Source organism: Triticum aestivum, chromosome 4B (genome assembly GCF_018294505.1).
Source record: "Triticum aestivum cultivar Chinese Spring chromosome 4B, IWGSC CS RefSeq v2.1, whole genome shotgun sequence".
NCBI lineage: Eukaryota > Viridiplantae > Streptophyta > Magnoliopsida > Poales > Poaceae > Triticum > Triticum aestivum.
This window is the reverse complement of record NC_057804.1, coordinates 126,658,655-126,678,804: the sequence shown is the minus strand read 5'-3', so window position 1 is coordinate 126,678,804 and position 20,150 is coordinate 126,658,655.

Sequence of the window (20,150 nt, the reverse complement as noted above, 5' to 3'; positions counted from 1 at the left end):
GCATCGAAGGTGTCAAGTTCAAGAAAGATCATCTATGTGGTGCCTGCAAAGCTGGAAAGATGACAAGGTCCAAGCATCCTTCGAAGACCATCATGACAACATCTCAACCCTTCGAGCTGCTACACATGGACTTATTTGGACCTACCCACTACTCCACCCTCACAACAACGGCGTGTCTCTATGGCTTCGTCATTGTTGATGACTACTCAAGATACACATGGGTGCACATAATTCTCTACAAGACTGAAGTACAAGATGTCTTCAGACGATTCGCCAATTGAGCAATGAACAACTATGGCGTCAAGATCAAGCATATCAGAAGTGATAACGACACTGAATTCAAGAACACCGGCCTTGATCTTTATCTAGATACAATGGGAATCACTCATGAATTTTCTGCTCCATACACACCACAGCAAAATGGCATTGTTGAGCACAAAAATAGAACCCTTATTGAGATGGCTCGAACAATGCTTGACGAGTACAAGACACCAAGAAAGTTCTGGCCTGAAGCCATTGATACAGCTTGTCACATCATCAACCGTGTCTACATCCATAAGCTTCTGGGCAAAACATCCTATGAGCTCCTCACTGGCAAGAAGCCAAATGTCAGCTACTTCAGAGTCTTTGGTGCTAGATGTTGGATGAAGGATCCCCATCACAAGTCAGAATTTGAACCCAAAGCTCACGAAGGCTTCATGCTTGGCTATGGAAAGGATTCGCACTCTTACAGAGTCTTCAACCTCTTCCACTACAAAATCGTTGAAACAGTGGATGTGCGATTTGATGAAACCAATGGTTCACAAAGAGAAATTCTGCCAAGTACACTTGATGAAGCTCCTTCCTGTGAATCTATCAAGTTGATGGGAACTGGTGAGATCATGCCCTCTGAAGCACAGCCTGAAGAAGAACTTATCATTTCTGCACCAAACCAACCTGAAGACAATGCTCAGACCGAAGACAATACTTCCAATGATGACAATGATCAGCATGAGCAAGGTCTTTGTCCAGTTCATCCTCGTGTTGCAAATGAAGTACAAATTGATAAGATAATTGACAGCATCAATGCGCCTGGTCCACTTACTCGCTCAAGAGCAACACAATTAGCAAACTTCTGTGGGCACTTTTCATTTGTGTCAATATCAGAACCCAAGAAAGTTCCTGAAGCTTTTATGGAACCTAAATGGATTCAAGCCATGCAAGAAGAACTTCAAAAGTTCAAGCTGAATAATGTTTGGGAACTTGTCAAGCGACCTGACCCTCGCAAGCATAACATTATTGGAACAAAGTGGATATATCGAAACAAGCAAGATGAGCATGGTCAAGTCGTCAGAAACAAAGCACGTCTTGTGGCTCAAGGATATACTCAAGTTGAAGGAATTGACTTCGATGAAACATTTGCTCCTGTTGCTAGGCTTGAAGCTATTCGAATACTGCTAGCCTATGCTAATCATCACAACATCTTGCTATATCAAATGGATGTAAAGAGTGCATTTCTCAATGGCAAGATTGAAGAAGAAGTATATGTTGCACAACCACCTGGCTTTGAAGATCCAAAACATCCTGATATGGTGTACAAACTCAACAAAGCACTGTATGGCCTCAAACAAGCTCCTCGCGCCTGGTATGATATAATCAAAGACTTCCTGAAGAGCAAAGTCTTCAAACCTAGATCCCTCGATCCCACACTCTTCACGAAGACATATGATGGTGAACTGTTTGTGTGCCAAATACATGTTGATGACATAATCTTCGGCTGCAGCGACCAGAAGTACAGTGATGAGTTTGGATTTATGATGTAATAGCAATATCAGATGTCCATGATGGGTGAGCTGAAGTTCTTCCTTGGTCTTCAAATCCGTCAACAAAGAAATGGCATCTTCATATCTCAAGAAAAATATCTCAAAGATTGCCTGAAGAAGTTCGGCATGCAAGATTGCAAAGGTTACACGACGCCAATGCCAGCCAAACATCATCTTGGTCCAGACGACAATGGTAAAGAGTTCGATCAAAAGGTATACCGCTCCATGATTGGTTCTTTACTTTACCTATGTGCATCTAGGCCAGATATTATGCTTAGTGTTTGCATGTGTGCTCGATTCCATGCGGCACCAAAGGAATCGCATCACTTAGCAGTGAAGCGAATTCTTAGATATTTGGCCTACACCCCAACACTCGGATTATGGTATCCAAAGGTCTCAAGGTTTGATCTGGTTGGATTCTCGGATGCTGATTATGCTGGTGACAAGGTGGATCGCAAGTCTACATCAGGCACATGTCATTTTCTTGGTCGATCACTTGTCTGTTGGTCTTCAAAGAAGCAGAACTGTGTATCACTCTCAACTGCTGAATCTGAATACATTGCTGCTGGATCCTGTTGTGCTCAGCTTCTATGGATGAAGCAAACTCTCAAGGACTATGGCATCGATCTGAAGCAAGTCCCTCTCTTCTGCGACAACGAAAGTGCCATCAAGATTGCCAACAATCCAGTCCAGCACTTGAAGACAAAGCACATTGAAATACGTCATCACTTTCTCAGAGATCATGTTATGAAGAGAGATATAGATATCATGCACGTCAACATTGAAGAGCAACTGGCATATATCTTCACAAAGCCCTTGGATGAGAAAAGGTTTTGCAAGTTACGGTGTGAGCTAAATATCTTGAAATCCTCTAATGTCCTGTGATCAGGCACACATCCTAACACTTATGCATGTTGATGACTTAGATGTGCAACACACAAAGTAATGTATATCTTCAATTAATGAAGATTTGCACTCTGAGTGTGAATACATTAACATGGAATTTGAATTCGGAGCGCCACGATAATTGTGCGCCGTGTCTGGGTCTAATACTTCCTATGCGGTGGGTAACGCCACCACCAAATTTCTATGTTTGAAGTGTTTCACTCATGGCGTTATTTTGCAAAGACTTCACATTTGGTTTGTCTTCAGTTTCTATTTATCTTCATGATTTTCTCCGCTATGATGAGTTGATTGCATATATATATATATATATATATATATATATATATATATATATATATATGTATATATATATATGTATATGTATATATATATACTAGCGTTCTGTCCTCTACAGCATTCACTTATAGCTATGACTTCAAGTTGAATCTTTTGAACTAAGTGAATGTGATCGGACCCTAATCTCTCTATACTTACTATCTCAAACTCTATCTGTCCAAATCATATGCATTCTATTGAAACTGTCGAATGTCTTCTCTGCATCCTTGTCAGCAGAAGACACAGAGACAAAACACCAAGTCCTATTTAAATTGTCGATATTCGGAGAAGCCGGAATGAACATCCGACATACTTGGCGGGCGTGGGAACGTGGGACAACTCTAAGTATGTTGGATGCTTGCCACGTACCCCTCAGATGTGAACCGCCAGGGGCACCAGCGTAATTGCGCTGTGTCTCTCACCTACTTATAAATACTTGTCCCCTGCGGTAAAGAAATCCTTCTTCCACCTATCCACCTCCGTCAAAACCCTAGCACCACCGCTAGCTCGCGACGACGCCAGCGACGAAGCGCTTAGCTGCCGCGACTTCTCCGACGCCGTCCTCACGCCGGCCGCAGACATCGTCCTCTCCGCCGTCGCCGTAGGTGTCCTCCGTCGCCAAGTTAGGGCACGGTGGACTGAACTGCTCGGTCTCCTATTCTTCCCATCTAGCAGTTCATTGTGCGGTAATTATAACTCTATTTTTACCACCTTTTTGATCTTCATAGATTCATCCTACTTACCGAAAGTGGTTTCTGCCTACTCAATGTTAGATCTATTCTATCTGCATCTCATAATTCCTAGTCTATTCACTTAGATTTCCTATCTAGTTTGATTCCTCACTTGTACTTATTCACGGATTGGTACAAATCTGGAACCAACTCACCACATATAAGTGAATGTCTTCGCATCATGAGGTCAATGTCTTCAAACTGATTTATCTTCAAAATCTTCTGAGAATGCATATGACCTCTTCCCCTTCCCTCGCATCTCTAATGCTGTCACAGGTACATGTCCGTGGGAGAATCCCTTGGTTCTCATAGTCTGCATTCGTTTGCAGAATACTTACAGCATCATATCAATTCTCCTGAAGCCAGTTCCTGCTTGACCAGCAAGCGTAAATCTTTGAAGCCTCTGAACTTATTGAAGCCATTCAGCTTGAAGTTCATGGCTGCAGAAAAATCAGTCAGGAAGGGTGGCAGACAGCGTCGTGGGGGAACTTCGAAGGATCTGCCTGAGGATCTGGCAGAAATGTATAAAACAGATCCTGAAGAAGATTACAATCAGCGCAAGACTCGAATCCAATGGATTCGACGCTATTGGGCTAAACAGTGGTACAAGTACAAGTTCGTCACCCAGGAGTACGCAGAGAAAAATGCTATCAAGAGCCCTTGGGGTGATATTCTCTATCGAGGCCTTCCCCAAAAGAACAAAGCTGAAGCCATTGCGCAAGAATTCTATCCTTGCATGGTCCGTGGGCCACAGCCTGAAGAAGCCGACCCATCATCATTGCTCTGGTGTCACGACGACAATCTCTTCAAGCGCATCTTCCAGTTTTCTATGTCTTCAGCAAAGGAAAACAAGAAGTCATGGGGATTAGACTTCAATCCTGGTCCCTCTGCTCCCCGTGAGGTTGGGACATGTGAAGCTAAAGAGAACAGAATTGGCCCCTTTGCAAACCTTGATGGTCTCATCTCCTACATCTTGGTTCATGGTGCCAGAGTGGATCATTCCAACAATGATGCTGATTCTGATGAAGCCCCTGCTCCTACTCCAAGGCCGAAGAAGCCAAAGAAGGTTAAGGCTTCATCATCAGCCGCACCTCCAAAAGCTTCTCGTGTGAAGCCATTGGCCACTGCACCTCCTGAAGCCAGTGTGCAGTCTGAAGATCAATCCCGTATCTCCAAGAAGATGGAGAAGAAAAAGCAACTTGTCAGGCATACTGATCAAGCCTTGACTCCTGCCGCCATTCTGCGTGAAGAACCCATTGATCTGTCAAGTGATGAAGATCTTGCTGATGATGCTCTTGAGCAGCTGATAAAGAGCAAGGAAGAAGCAGAAATCTTCAACAACTTGCCTCTCTTTGATGTGGCCATCATCCACAATTTTATTGATGAGTGGTTCGACACCCCCAACGTCAGCTTTGAAGACTTACAGCTTCCAATTGGCCTCAGCGTCTCCTTCAATGGCGCCATTCCTTCTGAGCTGGCTCTCGCTCAGCGAATCGTTGAGCTCAAGAACAAGATTGATTATGAGAAGGCTCAATTCAAGAAGCATATGGCCAAGCTGAGTGTTCAAGACGTCAGGAACTTTAAGGTCATGATGCATGAGCTTAAAGAAGCTTTTCTGAAGAAGCGCCAAGAAGCTCAAGGCTCTCGTGAGCGCATGAAGAGTTTGGCTGATAAGTGTGTGCTTGCCTACAATGAGGCTGAGAAGCGCAAGTCACTTGGCCGTCCTGGCATTGACCCCAGGATGGCAGCAAAGAAAAAGAAGAAGCTTACTGTTGATCAACCTACGCATTCAAGCCAAGAAGCTCCACGCATTATCTTCCCAAGTAGCATGACTGGATCGAAGCCAAAGGTCACCACAACCGCTTCAGAACAGAAGAAGACAAGGGCTGCAGAGGCAGAAGCCGGAAAGAGGAAGAATACTGAAGCCTCTGATGCCGCTCCCTCCAAGAAGAAGCGCAAGACCAAGAAGAATCGGGATGCTCCCACAGAGCCCCTTTTTGTTGAACCCATCTCAGTGATTCATCCTGCATCTACATCCCAAGAACTTCACATGACTGTTCATGAGCCTGCTTCCACAGAGGCTCCTGAAGATGAAGATATTCCAGCAGCTGAACCCACCGCTGCTGAAGACATTGGTCATCATGACAATGTTGAAGAGGATGAAGTTCTTCCTCAGATTGAATACAATGTGGTATCATCGCCTGTTTGTGCGAATAGCGAACTCATCAGCATTGGTCGTCCTTTGACGCCAATTGCACAACATGATTCATGGGCTAATCGCCCGCAAGAACAAGACTCCCCCAACACTCCCCAACAACAACAAGTCACAACATCCATACAAGCTGAAGAGGATGAGGGCCTGCCCACTCCATCTCCAAAAGCGTCACCAGTACTTCAAAGGCTTCGCAAAGGACCAAGGCCTCAAGCTCCTCTTCCGAGCGTTCCAGAAGGAGAAGTGCATCATCAACCTATTGCACGTCAAGTGTTTTCAGAAGCCACTCCTGCTGTGAATGTCTCTGCATCTGAGGCACCTGCTGTTGAAGACAATCCGGCTGCATCAGCCGATGAAGAACGTCAAGAAGAACGTGTCTCTACTCCCCCCATTCCTGAAGAAATAGTTCATGAAGTGAACGTGTCAATGCCTGACCCTCCAGCTCCTCAAGTGGAGGTTGAAAATCCTGTGCCACAACCAACGGAAGTGAAGCCAATGACATTGTCATGGCTGAAGCTAATGTGGAGCTTGCAACAACAACTGCACCTGAAGCTAGTGAGGCAACTGCTCCTTAAGCACCTGTTGTGCAGCCTGAAGCCTCAGTTGCTGCCACTGCTCCTGTTCCGCCACCAAGGCCCTATACAATTGAGCAGGCATATAACCACGGAGAGCTAACAACAGTCAGATGGCCCGTTCTGGTCCCTCCGCCTAATGTCTCTGGTCCTCAATTTGACTATCATGTTGAGCATAGGCCTCAAGTCCAGAAGCCCAAGCCAAGACTGCCAAGGTTTCCTGGTACTGCCACCGCTGTCGGGTCCTTCAATGCTAATGGCTTCAAGAGCCACAACACATTCTTTGATAGATCGAAGAACCCCTACACGAAGCCAAGAATTGCATCGGATCGGTTCTGGAGTCATCAGCAGCGAAGCTATTACTCCTGTGTTCTGTATGATCAAGGGCGCATCTTCCCTCATATGCGTCTCGACACTGAAGCCATTACTGGACTCCCCTGCTTAGAAGAAGCACCTGACTGCTTTCGTGATGCTGGGCTGCTCAGTTTTGTCACAGATAAGGAACACTGGAATGAAGAACTATTGCTTCAATTCTATGCCACACTGCACATTCGCGGCTACAACAGAGATACAAAGACTTGGGTTCTCGAGTGGATGACCGGAAACGTTCATCACGAAGCCAAAGCTATGGATATCATCGAGCTTACAGGCCTATCCACTCCCGGAGAACTCTATGAACCTGGCTGTCAACATCATCGCAATGCCCTGGAAAGCATCTTTCATAGGCCTGAACCCAATATGATTCAGATGCTGAGCATGATGAAGCCTTTGCCCCTTGATGCTGAATATCCAACAGAGTTCTTTGTTGAAGACCTTGAGTATCTGCCACGCACAATATATCACATCATCAGGCGGACTCTATGGCCTATCAAAGGACATTCATCAGCGGCAAAGCTTGAAGGAGCTATGAAGACTCTGGTCTTCTACATTTTCAATGGCATCAGCTTCAATGCACAAGATTTCTTCATCAGACAACTTGTTGCCTCCGGCTCTGATCTCTTTGGTCTGAAGTTTTATGCTCCATGGGTCATGCACCTCATAAAGCGACACTCTACTGTCAACTATCAACCTTCTGCTCGCAATCATGTGATTTTTCTACCTGAGGTTGATATGTCAGTTGAAGCTATATATCCTGACCCTGCCAAGAAGCCTCTTTGTCTTCAGAATGCCGAGCACCAAAGCTTCACTCAACCCATTGAAGGTGTTCAAGCAGCTACACGAATCTATCCATTGGCTGGAAATACTCGTCTGCCTCATCGAGCACCTACTGAAGCCACTGAAAGCCCATTGCCCAAAGGCCTCGGAAGCATTCTCGCGTTCTCAATGATCGAGAACTTCTTGTGGCCCTTCATTAGAAACATGATAAACATCACTTTTGGCTCAAGAGACAGATGCAAAGCCTCTTGGTGGATGTCAATCGCACTCGCAACCTTGCCACCAAGAATGCCTTTGTTGCTCATGAAACTTGTCGGCGATCATGGAAGAGTTTGACCCTGCTTAGTGCTGAAGCAGATCTTCAAGACGATGGCTTCAATGAAAGATTTTAGTTTGACTCCACTCCTCCACGGAATGCTGTCTTACGAAGAACTCCATCTCTTGAAGACTCTGAATATTCTTCCTCCGCGGCAACGGTAAATGCCAGAGTGATCAATGATGAAGATGATGCTACTTCACCACCTCCTACTACTACTGCGCGCATCGACACTGCACCAAGTTCATCTGCACCGCCACCCAACGACAACAACCCTGCTGCTTCACCTACTCATCAAGAAGACGAGTAGATACTCTATGTCTTCAAACCTTTTTGGTCATTACTGACAAAAGGGGGAGAAGCGTATGAGTTGATAGTCTTCAAGCGGGTTCAAATGGGCGGTTGCGTTATATTTTGCCTCGTGCTTACAACTCTTGCGTTTTGAAACATTTGGTTTTTTGAGTTGTAACACTTAAACTTGATGGTCGTCTGCTACTTATTTGCATTTCCACGTGCAATGATAACTTCCGCACTTAAATCATCCTGCAGACGTCCATTTTTCATTATGCATGTCATCCTATATGCTATATCACTTCATGCATGATGAATTATCTTCATAAGTTGAAGTGGATCTCCACAAGTACAACCTGCCATGTGCATTTGCATTCCAAAAGCAAAATTATTTATATGCACATCTTCAGGGGGAGCCCTTGCTACTTATGAAGACAAATTCCTATCGTTTACAATTTCACATACTTTATCCCCGTTGAAAACTTCAACCAGTTTGTCATCAATCACCAAAAAGGGGGAGATTGTAAGTGCATCTAGTGCCACCCCTAGTTGGTTTTGGAGTATTGACGACAAAGTTGGTTGAGGGACTAATGCATTTGTGAGAATTGCAGGATAACGCAGGTAGTGTCCCTCATTGATTCGGTTTACCTACCGGAGATGACCCTTAAAAATGCATGAAGACATTGAAGACAATGGTGGTGTGTGAAGACATTCACACTAAAGTCTATGACATGAGAAGACATTGAGTGAAGACTATGGAGCGCAAAGACTATGTGGTTTCGTTGTTTCCTTTTCTTCTTTGTTGAGTCATAGGAACCACCGTACTGTTAAGTGGGGTCCAAGTGAACTAAGTCAGAGTGACTGAAGTGATGCTCAACCCAAATCCTATGTCTTCGAGCGAAGACAATGAGAGCAAATCTTATCCAGAGTTGGATGAGTCAGCTTTGCTTGTAGCCCAAGTAAAGTTGCCGTGTGTGTTTGAAATCCGACCATTGGAACAGGTGTCAGTTCCTTAGTGACCCAGGGTCATTTCGGACAAATCAAATCGGGTTGCCTAGTGGCTATAAATAGCCCACCCCCTACACCATAAATTGGTGGCTGCTCAGAGTTAGTATACGGCTTTTGTCGTTTGAGAGCAACCCACCTCGAAGCATTTGAGAGAGAGAAATCCTTGCGAGGACAAAGCCCAAACACCCAGAGCCAAAGAGTGTTAGGCATCACTGAAGTCTTTCTGTCTGTGTGACCTGAAGACTTATTACACTTGAGGACTGTGTATCCTCCAGCCGGTTAGGCGTCGCGTTCTGAGCATCCAAGAGTCATTGTGGATTGCCGGGTGAGCAAAGTCTGTGAAGGTTTGGAAGTCTACCTTGAAGACTTACCAGAGTGATTGGGCGGGGACTAAGTGTCCTTAGCTCAAGGGGAATAAGGTGAAGACATGGTCTTCTGAGTTGAATCTCAGCCTCCCTAACCAGACCTACAATTGTCACAGCAACTGGAACTGGTCCAACAAATCATGTGTCCTCAACAAGCAACTGGTTCTATCTCTTCCCTCCTTTACTTTGAGTTTGTCTTCGTGAAGTCATTGCTTATCTTCTTATCTGATTGACTTCATTGCTTGACTACTATTGTTGATTGGCTTCATACTATCTTCCATCCTGATCCTACTACCTGGCTGCTATTAATCTTCGAACGTTAATGCTATTGCATATTTGATTATGGCTTGCTTGTTGTAGTTTATCTTCCGCTGCATATCAATTAGGTTGTTTCTATTGTTTGTCTTTGAAACTTCCATGTTTTGAAGACTTCCATAAAAATCGCCTATTCACCCCCCCTCTAGTCGATAACTAGCACTTTCAGGCATGAGGAAAGGCCCGCTTGTGCTAAAAACAAGCAAGACGGATCTCATGCCACAGAAAATGAGGAACATTTATCTTCCCCTTTGGAGATGCATAGAGGCGATGCATGAGATCAATGCAGTAGCTATTGCAAGACCCCTTGTCACCCATCTTGGGATAGATGGTGTGAATGACATACTGATAGATGAGTAGAAAGGTGAGCACCAAATGGAGACTTGGTTCAGACCTTATGTTTCTCCTCATTAGTCAGTACTTCTATTGGTTTGAGAAGATCTGCACAGACCTCAATGCCCTTGGGCCTATGGTTGGGGTCACCCTTATGGATTTTGAAACCGGTGTCAGGAAACCCAATGGCAGCAACAAATTGAGAATAAGACGCCATGAGAATGGTGTTGGAGGTCATCCAAGTTACAGTGTTATTTGGACCAAAATAACATGTGGCATAGAATTGATGAATGGCAGCTTGATTAAAATCATGTTGAAATGCAAATGGAGTGGCAAGACTAGATGACTCAATGAGCTCAATAGCCCCCAGATATTTCGCCGAATGAGCACGGATATGCTCCAAGTCAATGCATACATCTAGAGATAGACCCTTAGGAATGATGATGGTGGTACAAATGTCTGCCAGGACATTAGTGCGAAAGCGAGCATCTTGTGAGTCGCTAACAACAGAGAATGGATCAACGTCACGACAAAGGTTAAGATAGGAAGCTATGGGAACCTCATTGAATTGTTTAATTTTGTGGCTGAGAGGGAGTGGAGGTTCAAGAGAGATGCGACGGGCATCACCTTGAGGTTGCACCGGAGAAGGAGGCTTGAAGGTGGGCCGACGTGTTCCCGGCTTGGGTGCGGAGGTGCGAACAGCAACGAACTCGGGCTGCTCCAAATCTTCCAGCTCGTCCCCATAGTCGGATTCCTCCGATGAGGAGTCGCTATCCAAGCTGGGAGGGTGGGCGACACGCTTCCGAGGATGATCCCGCTCCTGTGAATCATCGGAGCCACCATGACGAGACATGCGAGATCGTCCACCGGTGACCTGCTTGCACGCGGGGTGCTTGGTCTTTGGCATCACGACCTAGAGGAGGAGGAAGACACAACTCACTTATCCACCGTCATAGATCAAAGAAGTTCGATGGATGAGGGGAGAATAAGAGGAGGAGCTACCTCAGGAGGATGAACGATACAAGGACGAACGGAGCCTCGAGGGCGGCCGGGACGACCCCACCCGTGCAGATCCAGCGAGGAGCACAGCCGGCGCGCACCCCCAGCGAGGAGAGTGAGCGGCGGCGGCGGAGAAGGGATGAGGAACGGGCGGATTTAGGTTTAGGAACTGCTCAACACACACTCCGCTATATATATGCGGGCCAGGAATTGACCGGATGACCGGTGCGGAACGGACATGCGGGACCTGAGAAAGCCTACCCGAGCGCCAGATAGCGCACGACCGGAAACACTGGACATCCGACGGGATGGGACATGGCAGAAATTAACGGAAGTCCGGTCTCACCGGACGTCTGGTATGAAGGCAATAGAAGGGTTTTTATGGACGTCCGGTACATAGCGGACGTCCGGAAGCATATAGGAAATTTTGAGAAAAGTAGGGTGCAATTATTGGTGCTAATAACAATGATGGGGAGATGATGATTACAGTATGTAGTAAGATGCAAAGACATAATATGTTAAGCAATGAGTATCCTATGCCAACAATAATAAACCACATACCGCACAGGTATTGTTCTAATGACAAGAGCGATGGCCAAAGCCACCATGTATGAGTATATGTGACATGGCTCTGCAAGGATTGGAACTTTGGGTGCATGAATACTACTACATCATTGAAAGCACCATAGTTAGAATAATCATGGTAGCTTTGAGAGTGTTTGTTCTTTTTATGTATTTCATAGGGTGAGAGTACTCATGAGTGGAGTGTCTCCCCCTAAATATATGCCTACATCGAGACAAGAGATTATGACAATGCATGCATGGGTACTAGTTTTCACATAATGTTGTCAAGCTCCAAGATACCAAGTTCACGCCTAAGTTGAAAAAACCATGCTTCATCCAATGGCTTCGTGAAAATATCTGCAAGTTGCATATCTGTGCCAACATGAGCAATGCCAATATCACCCTTCTCCACATGATCTCTCAAGAAGTGATACCTAATATCAATGTGCTTGGTGCGGGTATGATCTTTGGGGTTCTCAGCAATATTGATGGCACTTTCATTATCACATAGAAGAGGTACATGTCTATAGGTGATATCGTAATCCTTCAAAGTTTGCCTCATCCATAGTAATTGAGTTGCACAACTGGCGGTTGCAATGTATTCAGCTTCTACGCTGGAGAGGGCAACACAATTTTGTTTCTTCGAGGACCAACTTACCAAGGAGCGTCCAAGAAATTTACATGCACCTGAGGTGGACTTACGATCCACTTTGTCTCCAGCCCAATCCGCATCCGTGTACCCAATGAGATCAAACTTAGCATCCTCTTACCATAGACCCAACTTAGGGGTGTGAACAAGGTATCTAAGAATATGCTCAATCGCCTTATGATGACTTTCCCTAGGGAAAGCTTGAAGTCTAGCACACATGCATACACTAAACATGATGTCTGGTCTAGATGCACAAAGATAAAGCAATGAACCAATCATAGAGCGGTAAATAGATGGGTTGAAAGGAATACCATTTGTGTCTTCATTGAGTACAATTTTGGTTGGCATGCGTGTCTTACATGGACTAGCATCAGACATTTCAAACTTCGGTAGGATATCTTTGAGGTATTTTTCTTGAGACAAGAAAATTCCTTCTTGAAATTGTTGAATTTGAAATCCGAGGAAGAACTTCAAATCCATATTGAGTGACATTTCAAAATTCTTGGTCATGGAAGCGGCAAACTTCTTGCACAAATGAATGTCAGGAGAACCAAAAATGATATCATCTACATAGATTTGGCATTAGATCAAATCACCCTTGTCCCTCTTAGTAAAAAGAGTGGGATCGATCACCCCTCTCACAAAACATCATCGAGTAAAAACTTCTTAAGATGATCATACCAAGCACGAGGTTCTTGTTTGAGGCCATACAAAGCCTTATGAAGTTTATACACATAGTCTTTGTGATCGGGATCAACGAACCCAGGTGGTTGTGATACATACACTTCTTCTTGTAGAGGACCGTTAAGGAAAGCACTCTTCACATCCATTTGATATAATGTAAAGCCATTGAAAGCAGCATAAGCAAGTAAGATGCGAATGGATTCAAGACGGGCAACGGGGGAAAAGGTCTCACCAAAGTCCAAAGCTTCAACTTGTGAGTACCCTTGTGCCACTAACCTTGCCTTGTTACGAATGATTACACCATTCTCATCTTGCTTGTTCTTGAAAATCCACTTTGTTCCAATGATGTTGTGCTCGGTAGTTGGCCTCTCGACTAATGACCACACTTGATTGCGTTCAAAATTGTTCAACTCTTCTTGCATAGCAATGATCCAATCATTGTCCATCAATGCATCTTGTACCTTGAGAGGCTCAACACTAGACACAAACGAGAAGTGAGCACAAAAGTTTGTCAAATGTTTACTAGTGACTCTACCTTCCGATATGCCGGTGAGAATTTTGTCAACATCAACACGACCGGCCACTCGAGGCATGATGGAGGTGAGGGTTTCACAGGGTTCAACTTCATGCCCATCATCCACGTCCTCAACATATGGGTCATTAATGTGTGGTGAAAGATCTTCTTCTTCATGTTGCATTTGTTGAGGTTCATCATCAATGATTGCACTTTCTTGTTCTTGCCCTTGAGGATGATCTTGTTCTTGATGATTATCATCAATATGAACTTGATCATCATCTTATACTTGGTATACGGGCATTGGTTGAGAAATAGGAGCTTGTGGTGGTAAGGATGTTGAAGTAGTTTAATGATGCGTGAAGCTTCCATCTTCTTGTTCATCATCATGAGGCTCTTGTTCATTTGGAAGAAGTGGACAAACACCCATGGTCAAGATATCTTGAAAAGAATCTTCTTCACCTACATCACTTAGATCAGCTTGCTCCCCATGGGAGACATTAAATTCATCAAACACCACGTCACAAGTTTCTATAACACATCCATTGGATTTGTTGTAGACTTTATAGGCGTGAGAGTTTGATCCATAGCCAACAAATATGCCCTCAATGGTTTTGGATTGAAATTTTCCTAACCATTCTCTTTTGTTGAGGATGAAACATTTGCACCCAAATACATGAAAGTACTTGACATTCGGCTTGTTCCCAGTTAGGAGCTCATATGGAGGAAGAGATGGTTTGATGCATGGCATGCGGTGTTTATAGCCTCGGCCCAAAAACTATGTGGCGACTTGTATTCATCCAAAATGGACCTTGCCATCTCCGCAAGTGTGCGGTTCTTCCTTTCTGCTACACCATTTTGTTGGGGAGTGTATGGAGCAGAATATTGATGCTCAATACCTTCATCACTAAGAAACTCTTCCAAGGTGTAGTTCTTGAACTCAGAGGCATTATCACTTCTTATTGCCAAGATTTCTTTGTCAAGCTTTGTCGGCGTTCTGGGAACGGGGGTCCCCAGACTTGCCTGCCTGCGGCCTGCGGCGTGGCTCAAAAGAGGCCCAGCGCAGCCAATCTTCATGAACACAACATCAAGACCCTCGCGAGGGGCCAAGCCTCGCAGGGAGGACAACAAGGAGCTTCCTCAGGCACGGCCTCGTCGGGCTGGCTCACGAGGAGGCGGAGAGTTCAAGGCGGGGCACCCCGCGAGGTGCCCATGACGCAAGCCATGACGACCACGGGCGCCAGTCGGGCGCCAGCCCGCGCAGTGTCCTCCTTTCCTCTTTGGTGCAAAGGGAGCAAACGCAGGCGAGAGCATCAAGAAAAGGCACCCATTTTGGTGCAACAAAACCAAGACCAGCCCAACGGCCGAAAGGAAGTCATTGTGGAGCCCAAGCCGGCGTCACCACCAGAGCCTTTGACAGGCGAGGACCAACTTTCGTCAGGATAAGTGTACCCGCTGTTCCCCTTCAAAATGGCCAATTGTTGGCGCCCTTCCCGCTCAATATTTGGGGAGAGGCCCAGGGCCTTCGCCTATAAATAGGACTAGCCACCCCCAGGGTAGAGGCAATCTAGACCCTCACCAAGAAACCAGTAGATAGGGCGACTGAACTCCTCCTAGCAGTTCATCGCACCGGCCAAGAGCAGACCCTCGCGAGGCTGTTCTTCCTTGTATTGTTCATCATCAGCCCGAGAGGCAATCCACCACACCACACACTGGAGTAGGGTATTAAACCACAATGGTGGCCTGAACCAGTATAAATCCTGTGTCTCTTGTGCTGTTCTGTTTGGTAGTTAGATCCTAGCGATTCGGCAAGGAGTGAGCTGGTAGAGGGTTAGATCTCCGCGCGCACCCCAGTGTTCGAACCTCAAGGGTCTGTCGGAACCTGAAATCCGACATTTGGCGCGCCAGGTAGGGGTGCGCCGGGATCCGCCTTCTGCCACTTCGCGTCCCGTCGTATCAAATTCACCATGTCCGGCGACCAGGTAGGCAACCTCGATCCCTGGGCGGCTTGGCCCGCCCGCGCAGAGCCGCTCGCCCCGGGCGACCCCGTGCCCCAGGCAGCCCACGGTCCGCAGGGCGCTGCGGGCCGTGGGCGACGCGGACAGGCCTCGACAGCTCCAACATCGCGGCAGACGCGGTCGGCCGCAAGGGCCTCCAACCATGCCGCGGCCACAACGCCGTACACCCGCCGGGAGCAGGCGAACTCAAGGGCCTCGCTCACGGTGGCCCGAGAGCTGCTGAAGTGCAGGCTGATGGAAGGCGGCCGCGATGTGCTGCTGGAGCGGGTGGCGGAGCTCCTGGGCTTCGCTGCCTTGGGGGATCACCCCTTCTGCACTCCGCTCCCGTCTCAGGCCCAGGGCAGCCAGTGCGGGGGCCCCACGAGCAACCGCGGGCTCCAAGGCTACTCCAACACCAGCGAAGCTGTCAGCACAGGGCCGGCGGCAGCACCGACTCTGCTCCCCACCAGTGAAGAAGGACTCGTCATGACCCACGGCCCCCGTGGGCCGCCACGCTACCATCACCAGGTTGGCACGTCAAGCAGAGCTGCATGGCATGCGGAGCCCTATGGCGCAGCCTTCGGGGTAACGGCCCCGGAAGAGTACGTGCCCCACATGATGGATCAAGGGCATCCACGCGGGGGCAAACAAGGCTCGCTCCTCAGCCCAGGCTGGGGGGACAGGCGCCAGAGGCTGAGCTCTTCCAGGAACCCAGGGACGGCCCTGCCGGCCACGCTGGAAGCAACGATTATCGGGTACCACTAATCCCTCAGGAGCAGGCATACACTAATCATGGGTCACAGGAGGTGTAGGTCGTCACAGCGAGCAGCTGCCCCGCTCCAGCAGCCTCTTACCCCTCAGGAGGAGGGCGTCGGGGGCTGCAGGAGAGGGGCCGAGATCCGACATCACCACCGTGGCGTTCGGAGCAAGGCGTTCCCAGGACGTAGGCCCTCCGCTGGGGAGGTGCCTCAGGGCCTGCCCCTGGCGGAGGACCCATGGTCGTCGGGGGAACCGCTGGCGACAGCTCTACCCCATCAGTGGCGTCCTGCTTTCCGGTCATTGTTGATGGCACTAGAGTGTGGCGCAAGGCGGGGCCCTCGTCTGGCGATATGAAGCAAGGCCGGTACCTGTGAAGAAGGCCCAGTGCCTGTGAAGCTCGCCGCCCCATGACACTCTCACGTAATAATGAGTGGGGCTGTACACACCCTGGAGTCTCAGGGGTGCCGGCCTCAGGCCCTGGGGCTCCCTCCCACGCCCAGTGGCAGCACTTAGCTCCGCACTGGTGAGAAGACGTCCAAGACTAGACTAGGTGCCGGACGCGGCTTTTTGTTTGCTTTCATTGCTCTTCCCTTGGTTGTTGCTTTCCCCCGCTGGATTTAAGTTGAACTCGCATTTGAGATTTGCGTGTGTTGGGGAAGGGGTGCTTAGTCTCATTCGAGAAAACTCTCGCGTTTCGGTTACAACCTCGTCTTAGCTGCCTCCCCTCGTGAGCCCCTCGCGAGCCGGGTCTGGCCTAGCTTGCGCGCAGCCCAGACTGCCGCCGTCATACCCCCTCAGGAGGTTTTTCACTGCAGATCCCGCGGATTCAGTCAGGAGGCATACAGGGCACCACGACCCCTGACAAGTTGTCTCAATACCCTCTCGGGACAGAGGTAAACTAGCCAGCAGGCTCCTCACATGGCCAACCACTTGGCACGGGCATGTGAGTAAAGTAGCATTCACTAGTACGCAGGACATAAGTTTTTACATGAGGGGAACCCCCTCCCAAAAATGCTCTTACAACCAGCGGGGCAAAAAGCCTGGGTTCTATTCATGCAGGATAAGGAAGCAGGAACAATGCGCTGTCAATCGGATAAATCCTCCAATGCATCCTCAGGAACGCCACCCAAATTGTCGCTGGCGTCGCTGGCCTCGTCATCGCCCTCCGTGTTGTCGTCAGCGGCGTCAGGGCTGTTCACCACGCCGCCCTTGTCGACGGCCACAACCACGCCATCGTTGTCCAAAGCGAAGGCCCTGACAAGGGCGTCCACGTTGTCTTCCACCCAATACGCCAGGTCGTCTCGGACGGCCTGGGGGACTGGGGCGATGGCAGCGTCAAAGTCAAAGTGAGGATCCATATTCCGGAGATGGCTGAAGACGCGGGAAAAGGCGCGCCCGAGCAGGGCTCGGCTCCTCTCCTCCACCAACTTGTTGGCACGAACCGACTGTGCCTCCAGCTGCGTCACGATGTCGGTGAAGAACTGAAGGTTGCCGGCGTAGTTAACGGCACGTGGCTCGCCGACGGCCGCCTCGCAGATGTTACCTAAGGCCGTGTTGGCCCTCTCCCGAAGTGTGGTGAGCATGGGGGCGTGCTCATGTTCCAAGAGCCGTCGCTGACGCATCTCACCCGCGTTCTGGCGGGCGACGACCTCAGCCTCAACCACCTGTTGGCGAAGAAGAAGCACTTCAGCGTGGGAAGTAGTTGACTCCCCTTGCGCCGCCTCGAGTGCGGCCCGCAAGGCATCAGCCCGCCGCGTCGCTTCCTCCAGCATGGTCCTCAGAACGGTGGTCCTGCCCTCGGCCTCGGTCCGGACCAACTCCAGCCTCTCCGAGAACTCGCGCTCGAGATTCTGGCGCGCCGTCGCCACCCAACGTCCGACCTCCTTCAAGACACGGGCTTCCCGCGCAACGACATCGTCCTCCGCTCGTGTCACCCAGCGCTCCCTCGTCTCCAGGCGCTCGTGCCCGCGCGTGCATTCGGCGGCTTCCAGCGTCAACGCCTCCTCATGCTTCTAGAGCTCCGCTGGGTCGCCGGAGGCCACCTTCATCGACGCAAGGGCTGCCTCGCGCAGCTCCACCTGCTCCTCCAGCAAGCAGCACCGGGCCAGGAATTCCCGTGCCCGCTCCTCCATGGCCTCTCGTCGCCGTTCAGCTTCCCGGGCTTCTTCGACGGCCTGGGAATGGGCCTCCCAAGAGGCCGCCAGCAACGCCTTGGCCTCCTCATCATCAAGATCGCGCCGATGGTGCGCAAGGGCAGCAGCCGCCTCCAGCTTGCACCTCTCCGCAACCAGCCGAAGGCCCTCGGCCTCAAGGCGCGCATCCTCATCAGCGAGTTCCTCACCAAGCAGGCTCACCGCATCAGCCGCCCTCTGGAGGAACCCTTGGCGAAGAGCGCGACACTCCCGGGCGCGCTCAAGTACGTCTTCCACACCATCATCCGCCCCAGGCGAGCGCCGTGGGGCGCGGATCAGCACCCCCTCCCAGGCAGGGGGCTGGGGGCTGGCTCCCTTGAGGCGAGCGGACACGCCCAGCCAGAAGCCCGACCTGAAGCCAGTCCATCTCCGGGTGAAGAGCACAGGGAGTACCTCAACCAATCACGGTCCACCACCAGGCAAGACGCCCACGGTAGGCTGGCTATGCCACGAGAAGGCCCGTGAAGGAAGACCGCCGGGAGCGCAGGGCCGCGTTGCGCTTCAGGATGACTCGTCTCGCCAACCGGCCTCACCACAAGGGCCCGGCTGCACGGAATGATCGAAGACGGCGGAGAGGGTGGAGGCAAGGGGGATGGCTCCTCATCCGCCTCCATGAGCTTGGAAGGAAAGGCCCTGCGAAGCAAGGATCAGGAAAGGCAACAGAAGAATCAGGAGCTAGGAAGGGAGAAGGCTTACTCATCAATGGTGAAGTACTTCCTGCGCTTCAGCAGGCGGCAAGGGTAATCATCGCCCAGGGCCTCCATCCTCTTCCGGAGGGCCTCAAAGTCCACACGGAAGCGACCCAAGAGTTGAGCGCAGGGGTCAGCCTGCGACGAAGAAGGAGCATCAAGGCGACTCGCGTCCGGGGCGTCCGCCTGGTGCGCGCTGCCGGTCGCCTCAACAAGAAGAGCGGTTGGGGCCTCGGGGGCCTTAGCCACAGGCACCGCGGGCGGCCGCTCGCCACCCTCAGCTGCGGCAGCGCGGGCCTCGGGGGTCGCTCCCTCATGAGCGCCGCCCAATGCTGTCGCCTCAGCGGGAGCGCCCTCGGCCTCCGGAGGCTCATGCCTCCCTGCCTCGCCACCTGAGGAAGAACCGCCCTGGACGGCTTCAAGGGCGACCACCACCATTGGGTTCTCGCGAGGCCCCTGGAGGTCAGCAGGTCACGTCACCCATTCGTCGAAGATGGGCATCTGCCTCACAAAGTCACCCCTGTTCGAGCAACGGTACAGAAAGGCCCCCTTGACGAATGCCACCAGGGGAAGGGTCCCCAGTCAAGATCAAGAGCACCTTCCTCAACGCTTCAGGCGTTAGGTCCTCTTCTTGGAGCCGCATGCGATCCCCACGACCTCTGAAGGCCCACATTCGATGAGAATGGCGCTGGAGAGGGGCGACGCGGCATAGCAAGAACTCCTTCACCACCTTGGGCGCCGTCACGCCAAGCTCCCTCAGGAATTCGAAGCGACACCAGACG